The 22716-nt window shown below is 46.1% G+C and overlaps 1 protein-coding gene across 2 annotated transcripts in view; it reads left to right on the top strand.

The window, feature by feature from the left end:
- Positions 1-22716, top strand: part of exoc4 (exocyst complex component 4) — a 185970-nt gene that overhangs the window by 84274 nt on the left and 78980 nt on the right. The gene's annotated exons all lie outside the window — the stretch shown is intronic.

Raw genomic sequence — 22716 nt, 5'->3', positions numbered from 1 at the left:
ATGTTTGATGTCTCACCCCGGTGGTAGAAGCTGGTTGAAAAACCCTTGGAAATGACATTAGGGCCGTCTTGTAATGTGATTTCTGCTATGTGTGAATATGAGATTTCTAACGGATTTGAGCACATTAGAGCAGTCTTTATCTGTAGTATTTATTCCCCCTGGTTTCAAATGCAATTTGCTAAGTACGATGTTTTACTTGTCTCTTGCTCGCTGGATAGAGCATGGATGTGGGGGAGGATTGTATTATTTTTCCTTTTGGTGGAGGAGTAAAAAGATGGGGCAGGAGATGTAATGATAGATATTAGAGTCACTGCACCTTTAACACATTCACACCACATTCTGAGACACTGTCCTCCATGTGTTTCTTCTGTGTTTGTTCCTTGTGGCTGAATGCATGGCTTACTCAGTGAGTCACACATTAGGTGTAGACATGCTCTGCATACCATTTAGTTATTATACAATAGACCGTATCCGCTGTGTGTGTATGTGTGTGTGCGCATGTGCGTGCATGCGTGTGTGTGTAAGCTTATTCAATCAACAAGCTCTTGGGGTGTAGACATTGCATGCAGTAACTATACACCTTCTTTATGCAAGTGTGTGTGTGTGTGTGTGTGTGTGTGTGTGTGTGTGTGTGTGTGTGTGTGTGTGTGTGTGTGTGTGTGTGTGTGTGTGTGTGTGTAAGCTTATTCAGTCAACAAGCTCTTGAGGTGTAGACATAGCATGCAGTAACTATACACCGTCTTTATGCAAGTGTTCATTTAAATATGTGTGTGTGTGTGTGTGTGTGTGTGTGTGTGTGTGTGTGTGTGTGTGTGTGTTTGCATGTACACACAACTGGGTTTCCTACTTTGCCTCTATAACAAAAGTCAGCAGGCGTAGTGGTTTGAATTTGACCAACTCTGCAGTGGTGAGTTTTTGATGCATGAAATAGAGTCGTGTCTTGAATCAAGGAGTCCATACCCCAGTAGGATCACTTTCATTTACAGTATCGCAGCATAAGCTTTTAACTTCCATCTCACTCTGCCAGCTCCTCTACAACCCGCCTTTGCTTTCAGGAGCCTACCCAATAACGCTGCACGTCAGGTTTAGACATGCAGTGAGGACTTGGTTGTATGTCTAATCTGTGGGACTAATCTTAATGTAGTTTCAGTTTTCTCTCCATCTGTCCTGCTCTCTGTTTCTCTATTTCTGTCTGTCTTCTTTCTCTCTGTCTCTGTCTCCCCCGATTTTCACCATGTTTCTTTTAATCTCTTGCCTCTTTTAGCCGGAGACACCACCACGCCACCTCTTTCTTCTCTTTTTACCATGGCTGTGTTCCTACATGCAATCTGACCTTGTGTGATAAATGAGAGATTTTTGTGGGTTTGTTTGGAACACAAAACATGAGAGAGACCCCAGCACAGTCACGATAACTTGGGATGAGTCGAGTCAGATATTTAAGTTACATTTAACCCACGGTCCCTCCCTTCAAACATGTCAGTGTAAAGGCAGGTGAGGTGGGTGGTGGATGTTGTTGAGTGGTACAGCTGGTAAGCTAGCAGGTGTAGCTATTTAGTGTGATATTTTCCCTACCGTGGTCCACGGTATGTTTTGTATGTTGTTTCACAGGGATTCTGTGCTCAGTGTAAGAATGGACCACCCTGGCACCGGTCAGAATGAGATATGATGGATTACCATCTGAATTCACACCATATTACATCAGTACCTTTGCTTTCATATCAAGTGACAGGGACCTGTGTTCACCCTCTTTGGGCCTTTAGTGTTTTGTGATGTTCCCGACCCTGCGATATCTGACCGTTAGTGACTCCAGTCATGGCGTCCAGAATTATCATGCACGTTCATGTGGTGGCTCTGCAGACATTTCTGCAAATTGTCCTAAATAAATCAATGTGCTTAAGTCAATGTGCCAAAACTAGATTAATGAGGAAGTTGTTTAACCCCTGCCTGCTCTCACACACACACACACACAAACAAACAAACAAACACACACGCATGCACACACACAATCTCTACATATATAAATCTACTGATTGTACAGATCATAATCAGTATATATATATACACATACACACACGCACAAACCACGCACACACACACACGCAACCACCTCAGCAGCAGCTTCCATTTTGTATAATGGGAGATAGGAGCGAGCCCATTATGCAAATGTCAGGTGTCAAGTGTAAATGAGATTGGACGAATGAGAAACCAAGGCATTGACTATCACACCAGCTCCCTTGGCAACCGCACATCAGTAATGAGGACATTCCAGGAGGCAGAAGTGTCTGTTACACTGAAAGGTAGCATGATGGCATCTCACTTAGTTAGAGTGAGGCCGTTGGGACTTGCTGTTTTAAGTGATGATACATAATAGACATGATGATAGTGACCTTCTCCTGTTCCGGGCGTGAAGGCTCCAACCCTGGTCTTTGGCTTTCACAGCGTGGTGCTGCAGGTACACAGCAAGAAGTGTGGCTGCAAGAGGAACACACGGTGTCGCACACGCTGTTTACAAACCACGGTTCACGGTTTACAGTGGCTCGTCACCGTTGTTTGACGGCATTTCGCTGTCGTACCTCAGCGGCAGCTGTCCGATGCTGTCGGCTGAGTTGACTATTGATAAATCAGAATTGATAATTGCGTACATCTACTGATGCACTTGGGCACATCATCAGTGATTAGTGAAGCTCTTCTTGAATTGACCTCATAGCCGAATGCACCAATTATCTCTTCCACTCATTAACTTCCTCCTATCCTCCTCTTGACTTCCTCCCATCCTTCTCTTCTCTCTCTCTTTTTTTTTTTTGTGGATTTTTTTCTCCCCAATTGCACTTGGCCAATTACCCCACTCTTCCGAGCCGTTCCGGTCACTCCTCCACCCCCTCTGCTGATCTGGGGAGGGCTGCAGACTACATACCTCCTCCGATACATGTGGCGTCACCAGCCGCTTCTTTTCACCTGACAGTGAGGAGTTTCACCAGGGGGACGTAGCGCGTGGGGGGATCACACTATTCCTCGCCCCCGAACAGGTGCCCTGACCGACCAGAGGAGGTGCTAGTGCAGTGACCAGGACACATACCCACATTCGGCTTCCCACCCACAGACATTGCCAATTGTGTCTGTCGGGATGCCCAGCCAAGCCAAAGATAACACAGGGATTCGAACCGGCGATCCTCGTGTTGATAGGCAATGGAATAGACTGCCACGCCACCTGGGCGCCCCATCTTTTCACTTCACTTTTCTTCTCTTCTGATAGTTTAGGGGAGGATGCTCTATTTAGATTTGGCAGAATATGTTGAACATACGACTCTTTCGCTCTCCCTTAGACACCCACACACACCTAGATATGACAGGACAACAAGTAGGCTTGGGCAGGCTGTGAAAGGATCAACGAATAATAACACCCCTAACATCATATTGCTGAAGACAGTACTGTATACAGGGAGGCTGGCCTGTGCACATGCCTGTGTTTGTGTGTTTGTCTGCATGTGTGCATGTTTGATTTTTGTGCCGGGGTGCGCATGTGTTTCCACCTTCATTTTTTTCCTCAGTGTGTCCCGTGTGTGCTGAGAGGTGGCGACTGCGGCAGGGTGATGTGGTTTGGGGGGGGGGGTATTATCAGAGCTGTAGATATGACAGACACACAGCCCTAGAGCTGACTTCCTGGAATTGCATTTTTCCGCCACCGTCGCCAATATGAGACCTGTCATCTCACCCCCTTCGGGCCAAGCGGGCTGTGATTGAGGCGTTTTTGCAAGGTGTCACTATCAAGGGTGCACGGTTTTGAGGGTCTTTGTGTGTCTGTCTGTCTGCCTGTGTGTGATAGGTAATAGGTTGGGTTTAATGCCAATGGAGGGTTTTACACATTTTCAATCATCTCCCCTTTTTTTCTGTCTGTCTCTGTTGTCTCTCTCTCCCCGTCCCTCCCTCTCTCTCTCTGTCTCACACGTTCTCTCCTTTCCCTTTCCCTTTCCCTCCCTCTCCTTATCACCGTTCAGCTTCTGTCGCTCTTCCTCCATCCCCACTCCCTTCGTTCTGGTCTCCTCATTCCCCACGTCCTAAACTCGTCTCTCTTCCTCCCCGTCGTCCGTCCGTCCTCGCCCACCCATCCGCCCCTCTCCCGGTCAGCGTTGTCATCGGCTGGGGAGCCCTCCAGTGTATTATAGACCTCCCTCCACCACTTCTCTTTATGGCACTTTTTCTTTTTAAATTCAATCAGGCTTCAACGGAGCCCCAAGAACCATTTCAATTTACTACCTGCAAACCGCGGGATGGAACGGCCTACGCTAACATAAAGGTCTAAATGGAATGGAGGGCCGCGGGAGGGAGAGGGCGAGGGAGCGGGCTGGTGATGATGGTGGTGTTTTGCGGGGTGTTGAAATGGAGCAAGAGAGATAAGAGAAGCAGAATGGGTGGGAGAGAGGAAGGGTGAGAAGGAGGCAGGAAGGAGCTAAGGACGACAACGGTGGAGAGAGAGAGCGAGAGAGAGAGAGAGAGAGAGAGAGAGAGAGAGAGAGAGAGAGAGAGAGAGAGAGAGAGAGAGAGAGAGAGAGAGAGATGAGCGAGAGGCGGGTTTGTTGATAGGTTGAAAGGGAACGGCGAACAGGAGAGAGGAGAAGAGTGGAATGAAGGGTGGGAGATACAGAAAGAGGGGGGAGATAAGGAGGGAGGGGGGTGATAAAAATGAAATTAATATTTTTTTTTTATCAAAGGAGAATATGATGTGAAACGGCCAATTTTATCAACCTGTTTCCAGGTAAGCGTGTGTCTGTAGAGGTCTTAAGGTACAAAGCAGTGCTGATATACCGTGCCAGTGTCCATCCATTTGGATTACTGGAGGTTAAAAAAAAACTTGATCACACACACACTCATACACGCACAAATGCACACACAAACGTGTGTGTTTGTGTGTGTTTGTGTGTGTGTGTGTGTGTGTGTGTGTTTGTGAGACGCACGCATGCATGCACGAACACACAAACCCTAATGGTGAAATGAGACGAGCCCGTTCTCTGTTTGTGCTGAAGTGCCTTTTATAATCATCTGCCTTCCATCACCTCTGGCCATTGTCACTTTTGGAGGAAAATGCTGAAATTATTGAAGCCATTTCCAGTTCTTCACAAGGGGCCCTTTACTTTTTCTGACCCCCGCTTGCTTCCTTCCTTCAGAGCCACTTTTCTGTTTACTCTCCCTCTGGGCCAAAATAGACTTCTTGCGTTCATCGTTGCCCGTCAGCCCTTTATGTGTGGAGGTTAAGTGTTTTCCTTGGTAGTTTCAGACAAGTTCAGAAGTGCCCTCACATTTGCTCTCCCTGGGCTTGTCCTCCTATTCAGCCATGCAGAGTCATTTGCAGGGCTATGGTGATCTCTCTGCGCCTCAGAATCCTGCAGCATTGCCTTGCACTTGAATAAGAAAGTAAGAATACAAACACACACACACACCACGCTCGCTCACTCACTCACTCATCACTTGCTCACTCACTCACTCACTCACTCACTCACTCACTCACTCACTCACTCATCACTTGGTCACTCACTCGCTCATCACTCACAGTCGCTCACTTGCTCATTGCTCACTCACTCATCACTTGCTCACTCACTCACTCACTCACTCACTCACTCACTCACTCACTCACTCACTCATCACTTGCTCACTCACTCAGTCACTCACTCACTCACTCACTCACTCATCACTTGGTCACTCACTCGCTCATCACTCAGTCGCTCACTTGCTCATTGCTCACTCACTCACTGAGTCGCTCATCACTCACTCACTCACTCACTCACTCAGTCACTCACTCACTCACTCACTCATTGCTCACTCACTCACCCATTTGCTCATCACTCACTCGCTCACCACTCACTCACTTGCTCATTGCTCATTCATTCATCACTCACTCACTCGCTCATTGCTCACTCACTCACTCGTTCATTGCTCACTTACTCATCACTCGCTCGCTCACTCACTCGCTCATCACTCACTCACTCACTCACTTGCTCATCACATACTCGCTTGCTAACTCGCTCACTTGCTCATCACTGGCCCTCACCCGCTCATCACTCACTCACTCACTCACTCTGATAAAGTTGGTCATGTCCAATCTTTGTGCTAACGCTGAGAGATTGAGGCAAGGTAGTGCCTCTCCTAGCAAACAGATGTACACGTCGAATCAGGCATTCGCTGATGGGGGCGCATTTTCCCCTCCTCCCATTCTCTTTGTCTTTCTGAGGAGGCAGCTAAATCATTGTGCAGACACTACCTTTAATTGGGCCCAACGCCGCCCCCCCCCCCTTTGCATCCTTCTGACCCCAAGCCTTTTGCTTTTTGCTGAGACTGAGAAGTGACTTACAGAAAGAAATGCCAAAAGAATTAGGCCCGCGCCTTAAATATGGGGAGGAAGGTGACCTTGATGTGATTCTGAAAGCCAGCGCCCGCAGAGAAAATGTGTGCTCAGAGCTTTCCAGATAAATCATGGATGTTGTTTGCTTTAGAATATGCTGTAGGCGGACCGTGTGCGAACCCAGATGACTCGGCTGGGTCCCGTACTGTGGTATGTCTGTTTTCTTTGCCTTGTCCTTACTGTCTTCATTACCCCTCCTACACAAGCAAATAGACATCCGCACATACATGCGCACATTTCTTTATACAACACCTGCTGGCAACCTCCGTGTGTCCTGTGTATGAATAAGATCTGTTTAATTAAGGAAAAGTGAACACTTCAGACCACGAGTATTGACAAGCCAAATGTATGGCTGCACCTGCTCTTAATGGCATCAGCTGAATTGTCGTGTGTGTGTGTGTGTGTGTGTGTTTTTGTGTGTGTGTGCAGGGACACTGCTAAGTGAGCAATTGGTATCTTTTAATTAAGAGAATCTTTGAGGAAATAGGGGGCCCATCCAAAGGGGGGCAGAAAGACACACACAAACACACACACACACACACACTGTGTGCACACCGTGCACACTGTTTAACCGCCCATGAACAGTGCAGTCACCTGCCTGTCTTGTCTGCAATGACCACCATTCAACAGTATGCACAAAAGCAGTGATTTGGGCCCCGCAGGCCCCCCATTATTTAGCCCTGATGCAGAGGCGTCCTCTGCTTTGTGAACATAATGGCTCAATGTAGTGTGTGAGAGAGCAGAGCCGCCCCTGCCTCCCCTAGCCTTCCTCCATTCATAGGACAATAAAAGATGAAAACAACAGAGCCTGAGGAGGTGAAAACTACAGTAGTGTGTGTGTGTGTGTGTGTGTGTGTGTGTGCATGTGTCCGTGTGTGTGTGTTTGTGTGTCCGAGGTTGAGAGCAAAACACTATTAGCGCTGCTGATTGCCACGGGCTTGAGTGAACCCAATTGTGTTGAACAGTACAGTAACAGGACCCTGCTAGCCTGCAGTTCTGAGTGGGTCAGTTAGGGCCAACACTGAGCATTCAATCAGTGTTGTGTAATATGAGAAAAGTTAGCCTCAGCGGCCGCTGCAATCCAGCAGAGCCGTGTAATCAGGCATACAAAAAGCATGAAAACAGCAATAGTCCATTGGAAATGCACGGAAGGTTTGTATCCACAGAAACAAAACTCCTATAATAAAACCCCTTAACAGTTTCGGGCCTGACCCAGCTGCTTAGAATGAGAGGGACCAAACAAAACTGTTATTATCCATCCATTATCCAAGCCGCTTATCCTGCTCTCATGATCACGGGATGCTGGAGCCTATCCCAGCACTCATTGGGCGGCAAGTGGAGAGACACCCTGGATAGGCCGCCAGGCCATCACAGGGCCAACACACACACAAATTCACACCTAGGGACAATTTAGTATGGCCAACTCAGCTGAACTACATGTCTTTGGATTGTGGGAGGAAACCGGAGCACCCACAGCAAACCCACGCAGACACGAGGAGAACATGCAAACTCCACACAGAGAATGACCCGGGACGACCCCCAAGGTTGGGCTACCCCGGGGCTCGAACCCAGGACCTTCTTGCTGTAAGGCGACTGCGCTAACCACTGCACCACCATGCCGCCCAACCATTATTATCCATTATGTAACACAAATATGTTTAGGTCTTTATGGCTGACATGTTAACCAGTCAGCAAAAATTGAAAAATTTGGTTTAGATTTCCATAATTGAAATGAAACCTAGCAGCAGTGAACATAAGAATGTTTCTCAGGGGCAAGTGAGCCAGTCACAAGGAATGTAATCGCCACTTCCTCATGGCAAGCGTTTGTCTGAAGTGGAAGATTTATTTGTAAACCAGTGGAAGTAAGAGCATATTTAAAAATGTCTGGAAATTGGACCAACCTAGAAATAAGAGGGCTGCCTTCAGTCTGTGCAGATGATGATATCAGTTGTCAGCTGTATGGCATGGTTAGAGATGCTGAGTCTCCGATTAAACACAAGCCATCCTGCAGGAGCGGGGTGCAACAAGTAGCGCTGAACGATATTGAGGGGCAAAAAAATCCTTTTGCAATATCAAGGAACTGAAAGGAGTTACATGATTTCACCAGATGTGTGCAGCTTTTAGCTTCCCAAGTTTCTTTTGCAAGGAATTAATCTCTCTAGCAATGACTTGGGTGGCTTTAGATGGGCGAATAAGATGGCTTTTGATGCCATGTCCTCATGCTAGCGTGTGCGTGTCAGCGGGAAAGAGAGAGACAGAGTTCATGTCTTTAATGATGGGTTACTGGTTTTGCTGCTGTTGAACAATAAAGAACACAGTTTGGAACAATTAGTGTGTTTATTTAGCAGTCTAGACCCAGACGCTGTTAGGCGGCGCTACCATAGGTTGTGCCTTGCAGTCAGTGTGTTATGTAGGGCAAACAAACCGAAATAGTACAACACTCCTCACTTTGCTAGGCTAAATTTGGAGGTTTGCGGGTCGGGTCAGGTTCGGGTGGTTAATTAACGCATTTTCTGGTGGGTCGGGCGGGGCGGGTTGGCTCTCAAAACGGGTTGGGTGGGTGCGGATATTAAAAGACCCTGACCCGCACATCACTACAGTGTAGGGACTGGCACTGCCCGAGGCCTACAACACCCATATCTCCCTGCTCAACCCGACCGGCGATCTCCACCCACCGTCTTGCCTTACACTAATACTATTGGTTAACGTAATACTGTCTCCGATGACGCAGTTTCGCCCTTAAACCCGCGGCGGATTTGAAATGTGCTCCCTCTCGCTGTGGGCCGTGCATGTGCAGCACTCACACCCCTTTCTGCAGAGAACAACGAGAAGAAAGGACCACGTGTCTTCACAACGCCGCTGGCCGCGGTTTTATCCGAAGACAACCTAGTCTTGTTCATCTGTTAATCAGTTGTTACAACACGCAGTTTCCACAGAAGCGGACCGGTCTGTTATTTCTTAAACGTCGACGCAGTCGCAGCTTAGACTCCTTCAGCATCGTCAGACGACGGACGGAGCGTTGGGGGGTTTTCAGCTGAGCTGCTGAACGAAAAGGCCGTGTCCTCCACAGACTCGCATTTCGACGCCGGACAACCAAGAAAAATAAACTGCCTCCCCGAACCTGCGCCCCGCGCTGCTCGTCGGACAACACAGACTCGGGTCACCGTGGAAGAGCGAGCTCAGCTATGGCGCCAGGGCAAGACGTAGCCCGAGTGGTTTATTGGCAGAGTTAGTTTAGCAGTTGGTGCAATCATCTCACGTGAGAAAAGTGTTGGTGGAAATCGTCCATGATCGAGACGCGCACTGGGATTCACGTCGGAAGTGTTGCGTAGGCCGATTGTTAGTTTTCTCTTTTAATTTTTCTTTTGACTCGTCCCTTGTTACTTAAGTGAAGTACTGTTGGCTGAAGTCGTTCGCAGTTCAGTTGTGCACACTGAGCCACACAGAGTTTGCTAGATGGACCGTCTACTTTTCTTTTGTTCATTTGCTACTTTACTTTTTGGTTTCTTTTGTTTGCTACCTCGGTAGGTAGATTGTGCTTGCAATCTCTTTCTCTTTCCTCTCGCCCTCTTTTTTCCCTCAGTCTTATCACACTCCTTTCACTGTGCGCCATCTCGTCTACACGGTTTTGCACAGCCTTCCTCCCAAAAACACCTCCTCCTTTCGACGTACAAACGCTATGTGCGCACACACACACACACACACCCACACACACACACTTCCCCACATACACACACTCTTCCTCTCTCCAGTGCACGGTAGTGCGTGCACGAGCACATGCAATATTTGCACAGCCTCACAACCTTGTATCACCTTTTTTGCCTTGGTCATTACATTGCTGCTCATCATTGATTGTACCTGATCAGTATTAGACAACTGGCGTTAATTAGTATTAGTTTGATAATTACTGTTGATTGTTTTAATGAGTTGTTTCCATGGAAATAAGCTGTTGTCCTGCCTGTTTTTGCTGCAGTATTTACTGATGCCATCCCTTGCCAGTCAAGGCGCTCCAATTGGTTCAACATTGATTATTCTGTCAACTACAAGAGTTCAGTTGTAACTATTAAACAGCAAAATTCATGTTTTAATCAATTTATGGAACTGATTTGATAACCCCGTTGCGCTCACCGCAGGAACACACTACGAGAGAATGGCTGCAAGGACACAGGAGTTGTGAAGAAGACAGTCTTTTAAGAAAATGCTTGGAGAACGAAGACAACAGACCGTCTCTTATGCATATCAGTGGCCGAGCCCCACTTCTCTCTGCATATCTTTAAACGGTGTCTCACCGATGGCGCCTTAATATACCTTGACTTCATTGCTGTTTGAGAAAAGATAACTGAAAATAGAGGCCCGTTGTAGTGGAATGAGAGAGATAAAGAGATGGAGAATGGAAAGCAGGGTGGAGAAAGACAGAGTGGTAGAGCAGTAGCGGCAGTGCGCTGGTGATTTGTCTTTGTGGCTCTGCACTGTTGGTGTTAGCGGCGTCAGCTAAACGAGGCCATCTCATTTCCTGTTGTCTGCAGGAAGCAGCTGTCTGCTACTGCTACTGCTGCTTCTCCTCACAGCCCCTGGTCATCAATCTCCTCCATTTTAATTGGTCAACACTACATTCGACAGGCCAGGCTACACACGCACACGCGTGCATGCGCGCACACGCACACACACACACACACACACACAGTGCATGCATGCACACTTGTGCATGAATACACAAAAAACACATGTATAAAAGCTGCCTATGCGTGTGGGGCAAATGTACACCTGCTTGCTACAAGTTGATGCTTATGCTAATTAAAATCTTGAGCTTCTTGAGTCGATCACACCTTTAACAGCATGTACTTTAACACTGTATGTGTATAGCAGAGCTCTCCTTGAATATACACTACCGTTCAAAAGTTTGGGATCACCCAAACAATTTTGTGTTTTCCATGAAAAGTCACACTTATTCACCACCATATGTTGTGAAATGAATAGAAAATAGAGTCAAGACATTGACAAGGTTAGAAATAATGATTTGTATTTGAAATAAGATTTTTTTTACATCAAACTTTGCTTTCGTCAAAGAATCCTCCATTTGCAGCAATTACAGCATTGCAGACCTTTGGCATTCTAGCTGTTAATTTGTTGAGGTAATCTGGAGAAATTGCACCCCACGCTTCCAGAAGCAGCTCCCACAAGTTGGATTGGTTGGATGGGCACTTCTTGCGTACCATACGGTCAAGCTGCTCCCACAACAGCTCAATGGGGTTCAGATCTGGTGACTGCGCTGGCCACTCCATTACCGATAGAATACCAGCTGCCTGCTTCTGCTCTAAATAGTTCTTGCACAATTTGGAGGTGTGTTTAGGGTCATTGTCCTGTTGTAGGATGAAATTGGCTCCAATCAAGCGCTGTCCACTGGGTATGGCGTGGCGTTGCAAAATGGAGTGATAGCCTTCCTTATTCAGAATCCCTTTTACCCTGTACAAATCTCCCACCTTACCAGCACCAAAGCAACCCCAGACCATCACATTACCTCCACCATGCTTAACAGATGGCGTCAGGCATTCTTCCAGCATCTTTTCATTTGTTCTGCGTCTCACAAACGTTCTTCTTTGTGATCCAAACACCTCAAACTTGGATTCATCCGTCCACAACACTTTTTTCCAGTCTTCCTCTGTCCAATGTCTGTGTTCTTTTGCCCATCTTAATCTTTTTCTTTTATTGGTCAGTCTCAGATATGGCTTTTTCTTTGCCACTCTGCCCTGAAGCCCAGAATCCCGCAGCCGCCTCTTCACTGTAGATGTTGACACTGGTGTTTTGCGGGTACTATTTAATGAAGATGCCAGTTGGGGACCTGTGAGGCGTCTGTTTCTCAAACTAGAGACTCTAATGTACTTATCTTCTTGCTCAGTTGTGCAACGCGGCCTCCCACTTCTTTTTCAACTCTGGTTAGAGCCTGTTTGTGCTGTCCTCTGAAGGGAGTAGTACACACCGGTGTAGGAAATCTTCAATTTCTTAGCAATTTCTCGCATGGAATAGCCTTCATTTCTAAGAACAAGAATAGACTGTCGAGTTTCAGATGAAAGTTCTCTTTTTCTGGCCATTTTGAGCGTTTAATTGACCCCACAAATGTGATGCTCCAGAAACTCAATCTGCTCAAAGGAAGGTCAGTTTTGTAGCTTCTGTAACGAGCTAAACTGTTTTCAGATGTGTGAACATGATTGCACAAGGGTTTTCTAATCATCAATTAGCCTTCTGAGCCAATGAGCAAACACATTGTACCATTAGAACACTGGAGTGATAGTTGCTTGAAATGGGCCTCTATACACCTATGTAGATATTGCACCAAAAACCAGACATTTGCAGCTAGAATAGTCATTTACCACATTAGCAATGTATAGAGTGTATTTCTTTAAAGTTAAGACTAGTTTAAAGTTATCTTCATTGAAAAGTACAGTGCTTTTCCTTCAAAAAATATCGACATTTCAATGTGATCCCAAACTCCACAGTGCCATCGACCAAAATTACTTTGCAGGCAAATGGATCAGCATGAAATCACCTGGTGTGCTAGTAAACACGACTGCTGCTAGTAGGTTGTTCCATGATGTTTGCTGTCTTTGCTAAATGTCTTTGATAAAACTGTTGCATTATCGACGCCAGCCTCCTCTGGCACAGCTATTGTAATTTTCAAAATACGACACTGCTCATTGTCATCATCTAAACTGCTGTAGCGTTGTTTGGGTTGGCGGTCTCAGATTCAAGTGCCTAAGGCGAGTTTCTTATCAAACAGGTTGAGTCATTGTCCCGGGTCCACCTGTTTTGGGGGACTCAACATAGAAATGCCTGGAAACCCTTTTACCCATGATCTCCAAAAATGTGGTTTTAATGGGTGTCAGAGACTGAGATTATGAGGTCTTCGGTGGTCTGTTCAGCCCTGCCGTTTCTTATACATGTGTGGGTCCTGGAGTCTCAGGCCCGTCGGCCATTGTTGTCTGCACCGAATCCTCCCTGGAGGTGAGGATTCAGGAGGATGTGGCTGTTGTGTATTTCTTATTACACTGGCTTTTCTAGGGACATAGCCTGATTATGAAGCCCATTTATATAGCTGGTACGGCATGTGTCTGAGCGCGTGCACACACACCACACACACACACACACACACAAACACACACACACACACAGATAGTACACACATCTTTCGGTGTAATTACTATAATATATCTTTGCAGCTCCTCATCTTGCTCTTCTTATGTCTTTTGTACTTGAACACAAACAAGCAAGGCCTGTGGGTACACAGACACATATACATACACAGGCGTGAATGTACACACACACACACACACACACACACACACACCCACACATGCATATAAAACAAAGATGGGCGCGGGAGCCGGGCAGAGACAACAGGGAGCCTGGCAGAGATGTGGGTGTTGTGTGGGAAGACCATATGCATTTCACAAGTCCTGTTTTGTCTGCTCTGCTGCTGAGCCCAGCCTAACACACACACACACACACACACACACACACACACATACACACACACACACGCGCGCGCGCTTGCACACACACACACACACAATCAACCAGCAAATGCGGTCGAGCCTTCAGATGGTAACCCACCAAATGGGATCTCGAGGCTTCCTCAAGTCATTTGTCATGACTGGATCTCCAGTCGGCCGCTGACGCTGATGGAGAGGGTGGAGAGAGCTGTCACAGTGCCATCCAGTGGGCTGCACGGTGATTGCTGGGAAAATATTCAGTGAAAAGCATGGCTGCCAGTGGAATGAATAAAGCATTTTCTTAAGCAACGGGACTTGAGGGATAAAAGCATTGTGTCAGTTGTCAGTCAAATAAGGTCTGTATATGCTTTGTCATGTTTGAAGGAAAAATTGCTTTTGTGGCCACATTAGTTTTATCAATTCTATTTTTCTTTAATGCAGTGTGATAATTGTGTATTTTGAAATATTATAAATTAACTGGTCTTTTTGTGCCGGCCTGTGACTAAGTTAATCTTACAGTGCTGGAGAAATCAGCCAGTAATGCATATTGGTCTGCTTAATATCCCCAGAGTGTCAGTGTTGAATATGCAGTCGGACAGCAATTAAAAGCTGCCACTTTAGCATTCATTGTTTTATTCATTAGAGTTGAGGCTCAAGTTGGACGTGGCATAAAACCAATAAAATTCTCCATCCAGTACTTCCCTTTTGTGACTGGAATGAAATCTTTTGTGGTGACGAGGTTGTGCCAATGGTGATGTTAAAAAACAAAAAACCTCAGTTTGGACAAGCACCCTCACATCTGTACTCAGTGGATTGGGCCAATAACTTGGATTGTGTGTGTCAGTTAGTGAGTGTGTGTGTTTGTGTTTGAACAACAAGAAAGTACGAGGGGGAAAATGACAACCTTGGTGATGTGTCTGTGTGCCATGGACATACCACACATATGTCCAGATGACTGGGTCAGAGCATCTCTGAAATGGCAAGGCCTGTGGGGTGCTCCCGGTCAGCAGTGGTGAGTGCCTACCCACAGTGGGCCGAGGAGGGACAGACCACAAACTGGCGATGGGGTGTTGGGCGCCCAAGGCTCATCAATGTGCTAGTGTAACGTAGACTATCCCGTCTGGTCCGAACTGACAGAAGGTCTACTGTGGCACAAGTGACAGAAAATTTTAACGAAGGTTATGGGAGGAATGTGTCACAACACACAGTACAGGGCACCCTGCTGTGTATGGGGCTGTGTAGCCACAGACCAGTCAGAGATCCCATCATGACCCCTGTCCACCATCAAGTTCGCCTACAATGGGCATGCGAGCGTTGGAACTGGACCTTGGAGCAGTGGGAGAAGGTGGCCTGATGAGTCCGGCTTTCTTTAGATCACGTGGATGGCCATGTACGTGTGCGTCATTTACCTGGGGAAGTGATGGCACCAGGATGCACTGTGGGAAGACGACAAGCCGGCGGAGGCAGTGTGATGCTTTAGGCAATGTTCTGCTGGGATACCCTGGGTCCGGCCATTCATATGGATGTCAATTTTTACGTGCGCTACCTACCTAAACATCATTGCAGACCAGGTACACCCCTTCATGGCAACGGTATTCGCTGATGACAGTGGCCTCTTTCAGCAGGACAATGCTCCCTGCCACACTGCACACACTGTTCGGGAATGGTTTGAGGAACATGATGAAGTGTTCAAGGTGTGGCTCTGCCCTCCAAATTCTCCAGATTTCAATCTTGATTGAGCATCTGGCAGATGTGCTGGACTGACAAGTCCAATCCACTGCAACTCCACCTCAGAACTTCCAGGACTTGAAGGATCTGCTGCTAATGTTTTGGTACCAGATACCAGAGGACACCTACAGGGGTCTTGTAGAGTCCATGCGTCAGCGGGTCGGCGATGTTTTGGCAGCACACGGAGGAGCAACAACATATTAGGCAGGTGGTCATAATGTTTTGGCTCATCGGTGTAGATGCACACATTCTCAGTTAGCAGGGGTTCAGTATGTCTTGTCCTTGGACTATGACAGGTCTCCGCAGGGCGGTTGCTCCTCACTGGGCGGCAAAATCAGAATTCAGCACGGCTGATCAGTTGATGCCTGCGGGGAATTCTGTGAGATTTAAAAAGTGCTGAGTCTCTAATCTATCTTGGCGCGCTCTCTCATACTGATCCCTGTCTTTACATCTTTTCTCTTTCCTTTTTCTTTTTAGGTATGAGCGGTTCAAAGCTGCACTGCCTCAGATAGACATCAGTGATAGCGTTCGACACAGAATATAAAGAAGCGCTTGTTCGCTCCAGGACAGCGTCCAGCACTAAAACGCCCGAGAATCGTTGCTATCGTGCATTATTGTCCGCGGCATTGTAGTTTCCCCCGATATTTACATTCTAACAAAAACAAACCTTTGCCTCACTGAATAACCGTTATGATTCGGGGGATTCTTCATTTGGCCCATTCCCTCAATTGTTTAAAGGGTTTGCATTGTGCTGTTCAGCCAAGGCATTTCTCCCGACAACATACACACAAGGCACAGTATCTACAATTATCCAGCCCCAGGCCCTGGGCTCTGACATCTGTTTCTTAATGACAGTTAATTAGATGCTGTCAAGTGCAATCAACAGCAGCCACTGCTATGAAGCCCCTATTGGAGTGTAACTCCTGGAGCCGCGGCATATCCAGAGGACCCAGCGAGCCCTCGGGAAAACAGGGTGTTGGTGCACACACCCTCTCAATCCGTGTGTGTGTGTGTGTGTGTGTGTGTGTGTGTGTGTGTGTGTGTGTGTGTGTGTGTGCGTGCGTGCATGCATTTGAACAAGTGTGAGACATTTCTTCGAGGCTGTGGGCTTGGTAATGAGTGAATGGACAAGCACACTGTGTGTGTGTGTGTGTGTGTGTGTGTGTGTGTGTGTGGGAGGGTTGGCGAATGTTGCATGAATTGTTCTTTTCAATGGACACAATCCTTCTGGCTTTTTGTTTTGCTTTTTTGTTTTGTTTTTTTCCTTGTCTGACTAGTTGTGGTGCATCCGAGGAAAAATATTATCCTAAACTTAGTGTCCTGTATTTCTGAACACTGTCTAAATTTTGTGTTAATCATGTCCCCTACATCATTTTGTGGCCCCCAAAGGGATGAAAACACAGATATAAACAAACAAAAATATGATAATTGACCCAGAATAGTATTATGATTTATTATCTAGGAAAATTCTTGGACTCTACATCTCTGCTTACCCAAGTGGCTCAGTAATGCTAAATACAAAAAGGTTGACAGATTGAGCGCTCCCTAAAGCTAGTATGGACAAACCTGTTGCTCTTTTCCTTTGATTCAGTCTCTCTTGGTCTTAAACATATAATGAACACATATCATTGGACAGGCTGTTGATGAACCGTAAGTCTCCTCCCCTCCATATCCATGTATGTATAGTACACACACACTTCTTGCCTCACAGCAAGAAGGTCCTGGGTTTGAGCTCTGGGGTAGCCCAACCTTGGGGGTCGTCCCGGGTCGTCCACTGTGTGGAGTTTGCTTGTTCTCCCCGTGTCTGCGTGGGTTTCCTCCAGGTGCTCTGGTTTCCTCCTGCAGTCCAAAGACATGTAGGTCAGGTGAATCGGCCGTACTAAATTGTCCCTAGGTGTGAATGTGTATGTCAGCCCTGTGATGGTCTGGCGGCCTGTCCAGGGTGTCTCCCTGTCTGCTGCCCAACGACTGCTGGGATAGACTCCAGCATTCCTGCGACCCTGAGAGCAGGATAAGTGGTTTGGATAATGGATGGATAGTACACACACACACGCACACACAATCTGTTAATCAGGATGTTAATGCAAAACTGGGAAGACCGGTGCCGACTGCTGCTTCAGTCGATGCTGGGTGCACTGGTCATTTGGGTATACAGGGGACAGTATTTTTGGACCATTTGGAAATCATGTCCGGCTGTTTGTCTGTCTCCCTGCGTGTTGGTGAATAAGCTGATTATTCAAGGGTCATTAATAAGGATTTCTCAGACAGGGGTGAGTCCATACTGCGTCTCTGCGGCATCTCCTTAGCAACTCTGCACGCTCCCCCAGCTTGTTCCTGTGCCATTTGGTTTCCCAGTGTTACTCTTGTTTTTTTCTTCGTCACCTGGCAAAAACAAATATAATCCGTTTAAGGTCATATTAAGTCCAACTATAATCACCAAGTGAACTATTGCAGACCTTGCTGTGGTATTCATTTACATGGATATGACTACCTTTTGAATGAAAATGTTTTGTATAAAGCAAGCATCATGTGTCATGTTAAGGTTACTATAGCCCATTTATTAAATAGTTTACAGTTTAATGGGCCCTTTTATTCAGAATGCTGCTATGTGTGTGGTAAAGCAGTGCCAGCTGGGGCATCCGGGTGGTGTGGTGGTCTATACTGTTGCCTACCGACAAGGGGATTGCCGGTTTGAATCCCCGTCTTACCTCTGGCTTGGTTGGGCATCCCTACAGACACAATTGGCTGTGTCTGCGGATGGGAAGCCGGGTGTGGGTAGGTGTCCTGGTCACTGCCTCCTCTGGTTGGTCGGGGCGCCTCTTCAGGGGGGAGGACGAACTGGGGGGAATAGCGGGATCCTCTCAGGTGCTACATCCCCCTGGCGAAACTCCTCACTGTCAGGTGAAAAGAAGCATGTATCGGAGGAGGCATGTGGTAGTCTGCAGCCCTCCCCGGATCGGCAGAGGGGGTGGAGCAGCAACCAGGGCGGCTCAGAAGAGTAGGGTAATTAATTGGCAAAGTACAATTGGGGAGGGAAAAAAGGGGGGGGCAGTGTCGGGCTATAGATCTGTTACAGTAACCAGAGTCCTGTTTATTTTCAGTTATTCATTATTTCATGAAACAGCGCTTCTTCCCCCTCCACGACTGTTTTGCTAACGCTAACCCTATAACTCTTACTTCAGCCCAGTGCAGAAAGTATATGACATTTTCAGAGCTTTTTTAAAGGTACAAAATAGTCACCAGACGTCCACCGCTTATACAGATGCCGCACTCGCCATCCGACTTAAGTAAGCTTGCTAAATTAAGTTTTTACATTTTTCATGTGGTAGCTCAGAAAATCATGGCCGAAAATGTCGATTCAGGCCGTGAAAATGTCAATTTAGACCGGTGTAAAATCAAGCTTGGTCTTAGCCTTGACAGCTCAAGCCGGGCTCGTTGTCATTCTGCGTTGAGCACTGAAACTTTTTGTTTTGTGGTATTTTTTATACCTTCATTAGATAGTGATAGTGGAGGCAGACAGGAAACGGAGGAGAGACAGAGAGAGAGAGAATTTTAAGACATGCAACAAAGCTCGCCGGCTAGATTCGAACCGGCGACAGTTGCGGCTGTGTGCCCATATGGTATGCGCTCTCACCGTTCGGCTACGTAGGCGTCCCAGCACTGAGACCATTAAAATGTTTTTGGTTTGGTGCCATCAGTCTGTAAATGGCCTCGAAGATGTTTCCTTGTTACTTGGCAACAACCAAGCTTACATGGTGGATTGTGAATTGGAGTTGACATGAGTTGATGGTTTTTGAAAATGTGTGTGTGTGTGTGTGTGTGGAGCTGTCTAGCATCATTTATCTCCATTGTCATCACCATCACCATCGTCATCATCATCATCATCACTCGTCGTGGTTATGTATGTATGTCTGACGCCATCTGTCAGAGAGGCAGGATATCGATAGATGTGGTCTTAATGATAATGAGGACAGATTTTCTTTCAAGTTCCGTTCAGAGATCTGTAGACCCACGCTGTATTTTCTCAAAGTTTACCCTTTAAAGAGTCTGACTACATGTTTGTTTTGTTTTTTTCCCGTCCTAAATCCCCACGCTGAAGTCGCCTTTGCTAGTGTTTAGATCTCGTGCAGAGGTTTACGTCTCTCACTGAGCTACTGTTTCTCAGAAGCCGGACTCCTCTGACTTTGTGGCCCTGAAGTTTGCCGAGCATTGCGGATTCCAGCAGGTCGTTTTAACCCAGTTACCTTGGCTCAAGTTCCCCGCGGCATCGCTAGCGTCTGTGTGCTCGTGAAGGGCCCTGGGGCTCGGCTCCAGATGGCCGTTTGGATAGACAAAGCCATTTTTATTGCCTCTTCCCTGCTACATTACTCAAACGTTATCGCCCCAGCCTACAAAAATCCATCTGTGCACTCACACTCGCTTAAAGATCTGTCACCTTGATGCCCATATCGAGACAATGACAATAATGACAGCGTGTGATGGATCTCCTGAATAGCTCGACGTATGTTCTACACGAGCAACCTTGTTTTTTTTTTCTGGTCGATCGATTGTTGGAAATGAAGTTGTCTGCCGGAATTGTGTTTGGTGTAAATGAGAACTGTTTCAGTTATGCTCTGAACATAGTCTTCCAGAGAGTGGCTGAAAGCCCAGGCCCACATTGTTTTGATAGTTTGACTGTTTTAATGAGGTCACAGAAGAGTTTCTCATATTCAACTTTCTGTTGCGCCAAACTTTTGGTGGAGATCAATAAGGGATTTAGCTTAGGTCTAGCATCCCCGCTCCCTCTCCATCTCATCAGCTCTCTGCTGAAATTGGGTGCAGTTGCTGAGTAGCATGCTGTTTTTTTTTTGTCTGGTTAGCATTCATGTGTGTGCATGAAAAAGTACACCTTTTGTCTGCACGCATTTTTGCTGTTTATGTGTGTGCACATGTATATTTTTGTACACCTTAGGTAATCCATCATGCAGAAGCTCTGATCTATAGCTCCTGCCTGGGCTGCATGTCTTCCAGTCTCCTGGTTCTCGCTCCTTCGACACAGACACAATGCTCCAACACTGGATTCATCTTCCTCCTTTATTTTACTGTCTTCCTCTCTTACCTTTACTCCTCTACCTCACTCCATTTCTTCCACTTCTGCCTTTACCATCCATCCACTGTTCCCCTCTCTAAGTTTTTCCTCTATCCCATCAATAATTCTTTCAGTCTTCTGCTCTCACCCACCTCCTTCTCTCATCCTCTCCCTCTTTCTCCTCCTTTTTTCCTGTGAGTTCAGGTTTTGATAAAGGTCCAAACATTCTTTTATAAAAAGTTTGATTTATTTGTACATTTATGTGTCCTGAGCGCATGAGAAGACGCTTGCTCTTGCTTGGTGCACCCTGTGGTGTGTGAGACGAGGCCAGTGATCGGTGATTCTCTGATAAATGAGGTGTGGTGTGGGCGACCTGCCCATACATTACTGTCTGACCCCATCAGACCGACCATGCACTTGCATTGGGCGAGGATACCGTAAGCACATTCATTGCAAAGCCTGTTATGATTCATATCATTTGGGGGTTGCAGTGAGCTGTGTGTGTGTGTGCGTGCGTGCATGAGTGCGTGCATGCGTGTGTATGTCTGTGTGCATTTAGAATAAGAAACATAAACACAAGAAACAAAACACTGTAGGTGTTTTTATTTATTTACGTAAAGCATTTGACACATTCGATCATTCGTTACTCTTGCAGATATTGAAACCCTATGGTATAAGAGGTGTCACACAATGCTGATTAAGAAGTTATTTAAATAATAGGTTTCAATATGCGACTACAGAAAACACTGAATTACATCTAAGAAGAGTAACTTGTTGTGTTCCACAAGGTTCAGTATTGGGACTTAAGTTGTTTATACTTTATTCAAATGATATTTCTATGGTATCTAATATGTTGAAATTTGTTAAGTTTGCTGATGATACAAATTTATTTTGTTCTGGGGAGGACATGAAAGAATTGTTGAAAATAGTAGAAAGGGAATTTAGAATGTTAAAAAATGGTTTGATAGCAATAAGTTATTATTAAATGAAAATAAAACAAAATGTATGGAAATACATTACATACAGGAAATGTTTGCGTATATTGTATTGTTCATAATGCCATATCGGTCATACTGTGCTGAGGTTTGGGGAAATGTTTATAAAACAAATATGGACCCTATAATTAAACATCAGAAAAGAGCTATTAGAATAATAAATAAAGCTTGTTACCGTGAATCTACTAAGCCATTATGTATACAGTCCTGCACCTTAAAATTCTTAGTTATTGTGTATTTGAAAACATTGGAAATACTTTTCGAGCTAGAAGTAAAAGCCTCCCTGTTTGTATCCAACAACTTTTTGAATTAAGAGAAGGAGGTCATTTGAGGGGGTTATGTATTTTTGAAACGTGTAAAGTGAGAACCAATGTAAAATACAGATGTGTGTCAGTTTTGGGAGTCAAGCTATGGAATGGTCTTAATGATGAGCTGAAATTGTGTAGCTCGCTCTTGAGTTTCAGAAAATCTTTAAAATTTAAAATGATTAAGGATTACAACTTAGTATAAATTCTTTTTTTCTTCCTTTTGTAACTCTGATATTCTAGGTTAATTTAAGGACTGTATAGGATAGGCAACAATAAACCTTGGGCTTCAGCCTATTCCTGTCTCGGTCATTGATTGATTGAATTTTGTTGTTTGAAATGGACTGATGTGAATATGTACCATGATTTTTTTTTTATCTGTCTGTTGCATATGCACGCAAATGTATGACCGAAATAAATCATCCATTCAGAATCTTTTTTCACAAAAAGTTTAATAAAGGGGTGTCCGGGTAGCGTAGCGGTCCATTCCGTTGCCTATCAACACGGGGATCGCTGGTTCAAATCCCCATGTTACCTCCGGCGTCCCTACAGACACAATTAGCTGTGTCTGCAGATGGGGAGCCGGATGTGGGTATGTGTCCTGGTCGCTGCACTAGCACCTCCTCTGGTCAGTCTGGGTGCCTGTTTGGGGGGGGGGGGGACTGGGAGGAATAGTGTGATCCTCCCACGTGCTACGTCCACCTTGTGAAACTCCTCACTGTCAGGTGAAAAGAAGTGG

This window comes from Lampris incognitus, chromosome 3, assembly GCF_029633865.1.
Source record: "Lampris incognitus isolate fLamInc1 chromosome 3, fLamInc1.hap2, whole genome shotgun sequence".
Lineage (NCBI taxonomy): Eukaryota > Metazoa > Chordata > Actinopteri > Lampriformes > Lampridae > Lampris > Lampris incognitus.
This window is presented reverse-complemented; position numbering and strand designations above follow the sequence as displayed.